Source organism: Mytilus trossulus, chromosome 12 (genome assembly GCF_036588685.1).
Source record: "Mytilus trossulus isolate FHL-02 chromosome 12, PNRI_Mtr1.1.1.hap1, whole genome shotgun sequence".
Taxonomy (NCBI): domain Eukaryota; kingdom Metazoa; phylum Mollusca; class Bivalvia; order Mytilida; family Mytilidae; genus Mytilus; species Mytilus trossulus.
Window position 1 is genome coordinate 54,277,288 of NC_086384.1, and position 8,769 is coordinate 54,286,056.

The 8,769-nt window shown below is 31.0% G+C and overlaps 1 long non-coding RNA gene across 1 annotated transcript; it reads right to left on the bottom strand.

Moving 5' to 3' along the window:
• Positions 1–389: 389 nt before the first annotated feature.
• LOC134693868 (uncharacterized) lies at positions 390–3,255 on the bottom strand. Its single transcript, XR_010102498.1, has 3 exons — positions 2,914–3,255; positions 1,307–1,456; positions 390–690 (listed from the first exon to the last, which is right to left on the bottom strand). It is a non-coding gene; the product is annotated as an uncharacterized LOC134693868 (long non-coding RNA).
• Between the last annotated feature and the right edge of the window lie 5,514 nt (positions 3,256–8,769).

An 8,769-nucleotide genomic window follows, 5' to 3' on the forward strand; every position in this document is an offset into this window, starting at 1 on the left:
TTTTAGTATATATAAATGTAAACATGATCAAAGGGGACCCATATATAAAATAGTGGTTAACGGGATCTAAGATGAGACTTGTAAAATAGAGGGAAAGAATAAGAAGATGATAAAAATCAACTAATATAAGAGCTTTTCAAAATAAGTACCCAGTATAGTATGTTGATTATTTTAATCTTGGAATTCTGATAGAATGAAAACACTCCATGCATTGTTATAAGCAAGATGTGATTTAGTTTTACCTCACGTTCTCAAAAACTTGTATTTGAATAATTAGGACACGGTCAAGAATGCTACAAAAGCCAAAAAATATGACGAGACATCGACCACGACTGTAATATATTTAATCCCACTTTTAATCAGTCGGAGTTGTTCACCACGCAATGATTTATTTATTATACACTTAAACAATAGCTAAGGATTTCGCGTTTCTAGATTTGGTTGCTTCTTCTAATCCCCTTCCTGGTGCAGCTTTTGTGGTGATTACATATCCTTTGCGTAAACTGACTATGGCTAGTATCCCATTTGAAAGGCAAAGTATTGTTGCAACAATAACCATCCAAAAGGAAAAGGAAAAGTATCTGTTAATGTCTACGAATCTTTTCCATTCCGATAGTATGTCCTCGTGTATCTCATCAAAGGTATGTACTGCAACACGAAACGTTGCCAAGCAAACAATTAAAACAGAACCTATATACAATATAAATACATTGTAAATATAACATATACAGAAGTGCTGTCTATAAAGTTTTTATAAAACCAAAAGGAAAAGGCAAATTCAAACTTAAATACAATAGTTATCAAAGGTACCAGGATTATAATTTAGTACGCCAGACGTATGATAGGTTGAACGATAAGGGATTTTTTCTCTTTTTGTGAATTATTGCTTGTCTTTTAATCTTTTTCATTTTTACCCATGACTTTGTCAGATTATTTTCGATTTAAGAGTTTGAATGTCCCTCTGATATCTTTTAGACCTCTTTTTTCGAAAGCTTGGGTCTTTGTGATCATTCAATACACTTGGTCAATGTGTGCTATATAATAGAATGATCTTTATGTGATATTTTGAAACGAAACTTTGATAAATATTTCATTATGTTATATTTTTAAAATGTTGTTTGACGGCCGCAACCACCATTCAACATGCATGCATTCGTTATGACATATCTAGATATAAATCGAATTTCACAAGATTATATTTATATCTATCATCAGTGTGCGATTTATATATAAAAAGCTCAAACAAATATCTTTTTTGTATACTGTGACATGTGCGTAAAAGAACATGATGTATATTGCGGCTTACCGATTAAGATATTTTCCACAATGGACACAATATGGTAGACACGGATGTGGGTCATCTTTCGTATCCAGATAAAATGCAGTTTCCAAATCGAAAACGAGATTGCACAAACGACGGCCACAGTTGCACATAATCTTGAAACTATCCACAAATCTAAAAATGTTGAAGAAAATCAATTCATTATGTGTAGACGATAATATATGTATCTAAACAGTTCTACCTTTAAACGTTATATGTCTAACTGTCGAACTCATTTCCCTACACTAGTAGTTATTCTAATTTGCTAACTGCATTTTTCTATACGCAAGTCGTGGATGCTTTAAGTGGCGGCATTATGATTTCAAGAAAAATTACAACTTGAAAATGTAAAAAGTTTGCATTTTAACATTATTATATTTAAAATAAAATATTATATCGTTATTGCTCATCGCACTTAAGTAAGATCAGGAGTATAGAAAACAAATGATATAATTATGTTTTTACTTTGCCAAAATGACGATTTTACTATAGCGCGGTGACCCATACTTTTTATAATTTTTGGAAAAGTATAAGAAGTATGGGTCACCCCGCTATTTTTCAAGTTTAAGATTGACAAATTTGTTGATGAGAAGGTAGGTTTCGTAATATATTTTATTGAAATTAAAATGAAAAATGGTGTCACCGAACTTGTTTTCTTGCTACAAATAAAAAATGAAAATTTCACAATATGTCCAGAATAAATGTTGTACTAAAAGAGTTATCAACTCTTAAATTGCTCTTTTGAAGAAAATAAAACATTTTCGATAATGCAATGAATAAATAAGTTCTCTTTATATAAATAAACAGTTTAACCAAGAAATTACAAATCTGTTTCCAAATTTGCAGATTTGAGCAAAGAACTCGACCGATTATTTAATGTGATTGTACAATTCAAGATGGCAGTATAGCTCGGAACTACCTGATTACGTACCTTTTAGTATTATAAACATTTTTTTTATTTTATTGTATCAGTTATCAGATGTAGTATACTTGAAAATAAGTCAAATTTTCGCCAGCGACGGAATGACGTAGAAGTTAGCAACTAGATACATGTATTTATAAAGCTTGAGGTTAGAACAACAATTTATGAATTCCTTCATCTTAAGTTGCACTTCAATATCGGACCTATATATTGGTTAAACTACATCAATGGTCTCTTAAACATAGAAATTAAGACTGGAAGTGGGGAATATGTCAACGAGAGAACAAACTGGTTAGAGATAAAAACAACAAAAAAAAGGAAACAAAATCAGATAAAGACCACCAATGGGTCGTCAACGCAGCGATAAACATTAGGACCAAAAGCAAATACTCTCCGGTTGGTATTTAGAATCAAATGTATGGGTTGGCTTATCTTCGTCTCTATGTTGAAAAAATGTTGATCAACTCTAAAGTTTAGTTCACTAAAGTCTTGCATACGCCACCAACTTATGTAGTTTATCAATGAAGTATCAATGCAAAAATGCTTATAATAAAAAAAAGAAAATACTTGATGAAACAGATTTAGTACCCTATTATGTCTAATGTATAAGAAAAACCTACCAAAAATCGATACAAAATACAAAAAATTAGATATCAATATATTGACATACTTATAATTTTGTTGACCTTGTGAATTATCATATCTAGTTTTTCATCTTTATTTCCATTGTCGTTGATAATCTTTGTAAAGATTGAAAATTGTTTCGCCAGCAATGATAGATCAACACACCCATAATGTTTAAAGCACAACTGCCAAAGACCAATATACTGTTTGTCGGCAACTTCAAATAGTTCAATGAGAGCGTCAGTTTCAACAGATATCGAAATCCAAAGCGGCGTTGAAAATCCAAGGACAAGCAAAGCAAGTGTAACCACTGTCAAAACAAAGATAGATTTGTTGGCTCTTGTTAAAATCTTCCATTTTTGTGAGTATGGAATATTTATTTCCTTTTTTCACGGCACAAAACATCAATTGCCTGTGATTGCCGAACAAAGGTTTAAATATCTAGTGTTCAGTGATTCAACGTATCGTATTTTCGGAGAGTTTCATAAAAAAAAACTTCAAATTACAAGTACCCCGTACCATTGTTTAACTGTTTTTTTTCGAATATTATCAGGAAATAAAATTTTCATTAGAGTTTCCATTATCCAATAAAACTTCAGTATTTTGTGGTGTATTTGTGTGTGTGTGTTTTTATGAATAAGTAAGCGTCTGGAATATGGGGATAGAGTTAACATGATAGAGAATATAGAGCAAAAGTAGCGAATATGGAACAAAAAAAAACATAAAAAATGAATATCGCAAATTGCAGCATATAGAAAAAATGAACAATACTAGGTTGTTAAGATATTAAAGAGATAGAATAATGGCCAAAACAAATGAATATTCGAGAAAAGATGTCATATCAATAAACAAATAAAAAGATGGACTTTCTATTATAAAGTTGACATCAAGGAACCGCCATACAAGTCCTCTTTTTTGTGCTAAGATACATACAAATAAAACACTAAATATTTAGGGAAATCTGTTTTGGCTTTGTTGTTCTGAGGGTTGTAAAAGACTTGATTTGTGACGTCACATTCTTTAATTTTTGCCCAAAATAAGCACTTCTATATGAGGTAAGTCTAGATTCTATAATTGTAAGACAAATATTACAATCAAGGAAGAACTGCGAAACAAACTTGTTTGTCGCATTTAAAAATAAACATTAAACGCACGTATCATTTGCACATTAAGAACATATCAGGAGCACCTGATATCACCGCAGTGGGATTTAGGTTGTTTAGTCTTTACTTATATTGTGTCCTGTGTACTATTATTTGTCTGTTTGTCTTTTTCTTTATTAGCCATGGCGTTTTTAGTTTATTTTCGACCTTTTTAACAAAGACTTCACATTGCAAGTGACAGATACAAGATGTACACAACAAGGGAGTAAGTTCAGTAAGAGCTATATTAGGCCCCGATTATGTTTCAATTGACTTGATAAAAAAGGCAACAGTAGTATACCGCTGTTCAAAACTCATAAATCCATGGACAAATCAAACCTGTGGATAGTAAGAAAAGGAGATAACCAATTTGAACACTTGGTTCGTTGGAAACAGTAATCACACATGATCAGTGTCTAATTACCCGTTCGGGGCACCTGAGATCACCCTCATTTGTTGGTGGGGTTTGTGTTGCTAAGTCTTAAGTTATCTATGTTGTGTCACTTGTACTATTATCTGTGTATTTGTCTTTTTTATTTGAGCTATGGCGTTGTCAGTTTATATTCGATCTATAAAATGGTTTATTTTTTAAATTGTTATTTAGACGGAGCGTTGTCTCATTGACACTCATACCACATCTTCCTTTATCTATATCAGTGAATAAAAACTTGAAAATTTAGAAGACAGACAACGAGAGTTTTTTCTTCCTTCCTTTCTAAAGAACAGTAAATTGTTATTATTTATGGCATTATAAACATCTATATAGTTTACTCCTATTATCAAAGTGAGAAAAAAATGTAGTATTATAGCCAATGAGACATCTTTTCGTCAGTAACAAAATGAAGTTAACAACTAGAGCTTTGTAAAATTTGAAGTTATTGTTGAAAGAAACAACAATTTATCCATTCCTTTATCTTAAGTTGGATCAACATTTCTCTAAAAAGAACCTTCATATCGGTGAAAATTCATGAATGATGTTTTTGTAGGGTACTTCTTGGAATGTGAGACAATGTAAGATAATCCAAAGATAGGTGGAAAAAAACCTACAGTTTTGAACTTCCTAGTTTATTCATTCTTCACAATATTGATAATTTAAAAAAAAAAAAATGGGGAAACAAATAAAAATCCGATCTCCATAATATAACATAATGTCTAATGTATTAATAAAAACATATACATTTGATAAAAACTACAAAAGTGTATCTGTTATTATGTCAAAAACACTTATAATTCTGCTTGTCTTGTCATTTATTGTATCTAGTGGTTCATTTATATTGCTTTTCCTGATATTCATATATAAAAAATATTTCGCCAGCTTTGATAGATGATTCAGTGATATCAAATCTTCTAAGGAAACAAAAATAAGATAAGAAATCACAAAAACCTGTAAAAAGAAAATTAACATAAATACCTAACTCTAAGGAAAATCAAAACGAACAGATCTCTTTATAAAATATAAAAATCAAGAGCTCAAATCAATCAAATGAATGGAAAACAGTATGTAGTAAATTGTAGATCAACCTGGTTTTATTGCTAGCTAAACCTCCACGAAACGAAATTTCCATCGTCTAAACCTTGCGCGCTTATCAGTGATCTATCGGATAGCCAATGTAAATGCCGTAATATCGGCTTGTGATGCTAGGTATCACACTCCGTATATATATATATATATATAGTGTGATACGATAAATATCTATTCATGCAAGAAATAGTTAACAGGACTTAACCATAAGAGAAAGTTTCTGATTGAACCATAGGCAGAATTATCTTTCTCTTCGTTTTTATTTTTGATATTTAACATTTTCGTTTTATCATTTGGATATTTTTTTTTTTTTTACATACAATTTATCATACTGTCATCAAAGTGAGAGGGTTAGCACTATCGAACCAGGTTTAATCCACCATTTTCTACATTTGAAAATTTCTAAACCAAGTCAGGAATATGACGATTCTTGTTCATTGGTTTTTGATGCGTTTTATATTTTAATTTTGTTACGGTAAACATGGGGTCTGCATATGTGATAACCACAAAAATGTCCTTCTCATATTGCTACATGAGGTAAAAACAATAGTTATTGGTTATTGTGCATCGATCCCAAATGACGTGACGTCGTTGCGTTCTTCACGAAATGTGGTCAGTTACATAGTTATAATTGAACGTGTTTCACTTTTCTGTAGAACTTGAATATGTCATAAACAGATTATAATATTTCTTTTCAATATTGACCCTGGTATCATCCCCGACCTATATCAGCCCTCGGCTAAAGTCTCGTGCTCATATGCGGGTCTCAGGTGATATGAGGGTCAATATGGAACAGGGCATGTTATCATTAAAAGTCTTACCTTATTGTTTGCATCGAATGGGGTTTTAAAAACTGAAAGTGTTCTCATACTGTTTGTGCAGTGACGTATTTATAGCTGAAAAAGAAAGTTGGAATATACAAACTAATATCTTAAAATCTAAATCACAATGCTATACAGTACGACAAAACTAAAAACTTAAATTATAACAAAAAGTGATACATGATCTGTTGAGAAAATTAGAAATTTTAGTTCACCTATTTAGTGTTACCTATCGAAATACACGTATCACCAAATGTATACCTACATGAGCAAAACGATGACTGGAACAATATGTGCGTATCCTTCTGGAGCACCTGAGTTGCTCAATCTTTGTGTTATTAGATGGTGTTTTGAGATGGAGTATGTTTCGGTTTGTTTTGTTTGTTTGTTTGTGGTTTTGGGTGGGCGGTGGGACACAAATATATATAAATACACCGAATTATATCTGAAATTAATTAATTTGTAGCGTAAAGTGCCATTTTTATGAAAGAAAACATTGAATTAATTCCTGAATATCCATTTGTAAGTGAGAAACCATGGGCGAGTATAAAACAACATTTAGATAATTTTTGTTTTGGACATGCGTTGCTAGAGTGTGTTCGGGATTTACAGAATAGAGAAATGGAAAGAACATCACTGATTATATTTATGGGAAATCGAATAGCCCAGTTTATTTTATCTTCTTATGTCTAACAAGTGTCTAAAGGAACTCCGAATCACATAAATTGAAATGAGAAAAAAAATCTACCCGGAACAACTGGTTCCAATATGAATGCTTAAAACCCTTATTCCTCCAAATCCATCAAACATTTTGAAAACCCCGCATCAGCATATTAATGCCTTATTTATTTAATTATATTTTTTTTTTTTTGGGGGGGGGGGAGTTTTGTTTTTTTTTGTTCTGAGACTCGAATTTAACAAAATATACCGAACAAGTGATATGTAGCGTATTTGTTATAAATTAGAACATGAGATTTTCAATTGAAGTGTTTTATATTTTTCATGTGGGGTACGGTATCGATTTTTGTCATCGTCGAAGGCTGTACAGTTGCCTCTAATCGCTTACACCTATTATTTTTTTTCATTTTGATTGATAGTTTTCTCATCGTCAATCATATAAAAATCATTTATATTCAATGTTTAAAACAACAACAGTTTATTAATTCCCTCATCTTTAATTGGACTTTAACATATTCTTTAAAACAACCAAAATATTTGCGTCACGTCATCGCTAGTACTTCTTCTAGTGTATGACGTTATAAGTCAACTAATTATAAAAGGGAAATACTCGCATTTAGGAGCAAAACCAAAGACTGTTCGGTTCAGATTTCGAATAATATGTCAGCGTTGGTATATCTTTCTTACTATTAACGTTTAACAACTTTTCAGTGTTAAATAGTACTTTTATTCACTATATACAAAGAGAGAGCAATATATTTGCCAGTTTGTTCGGGTCCGACAGCTTGGAACAAATCGCAGAATTATAAGAATATGCCTGGGTTGGCATATATTCGTAACTTCGTTCGAAAAAAAAACTGTGTAATAAATCTGAAATGTAGAATACTTTATTTAAACAAACTTCGTCATCTTATTTAGTTTAAAATTCGCCAATTCAATAATGGTCATATTTAAATGAAAAAAAAATAAGAACATAGCGCGGACTTCCTTTGGAAATAAACTAAATATCGTATAATAACTTATTTATAAAAGAAACCCAAACAATGATTGATACAAATTATATAAAAGTATAACTAAGAATATACATGTATGTACATAGTTTGTACAAAGTTGGCCCTGTTTGATATCATAACAAGTATTTCGTTTCTTTTTCTTTTGATGATAAACTAGGTATACGTTCAAAATGCTTGGAAAACTTAGAAAGAACAATTATTGTCAAAAGAAAAATATTTGTATTTGCTCTGGTGACATTTGTCCATTTTGTTGAGGATGACATTTTGCTTTTTACATTTTTAACATGCACAGAACATTATATATAATTAATTATCTGAACAATTCGCCAATGAAAGTGTATATTGTGTGGCGTTGAGTAGATTAAAGTATCATATTTCCGATTAGTTTCCTCTATTACTTTGGTTTTATGAGTACCTCGTACTAGTGTTTGAATGTGCTTTTCAAATATTATCGGGAAATTAATTTGCATAAGAGATGCTGTTATCCAATAAATCATCAGTATTGTGAGGGGTTTTCTTTTTTGTGTGTTTTTTTTATTTTTTAAATGAATTCTTTTGTTTTGATTTGTAGGTTTTTTGTTGTTGTTGACTTAATTGCTTTTTTTAGCCATGCTGATATGTTTTATTATCAAATGACCGGTTTCCAGGTAATATATTTTGGAAAGGACATATTTATACAGGTCATTTTGCTGTTAAGACCTATTTAAAAAAGAAATTGCAATTAAG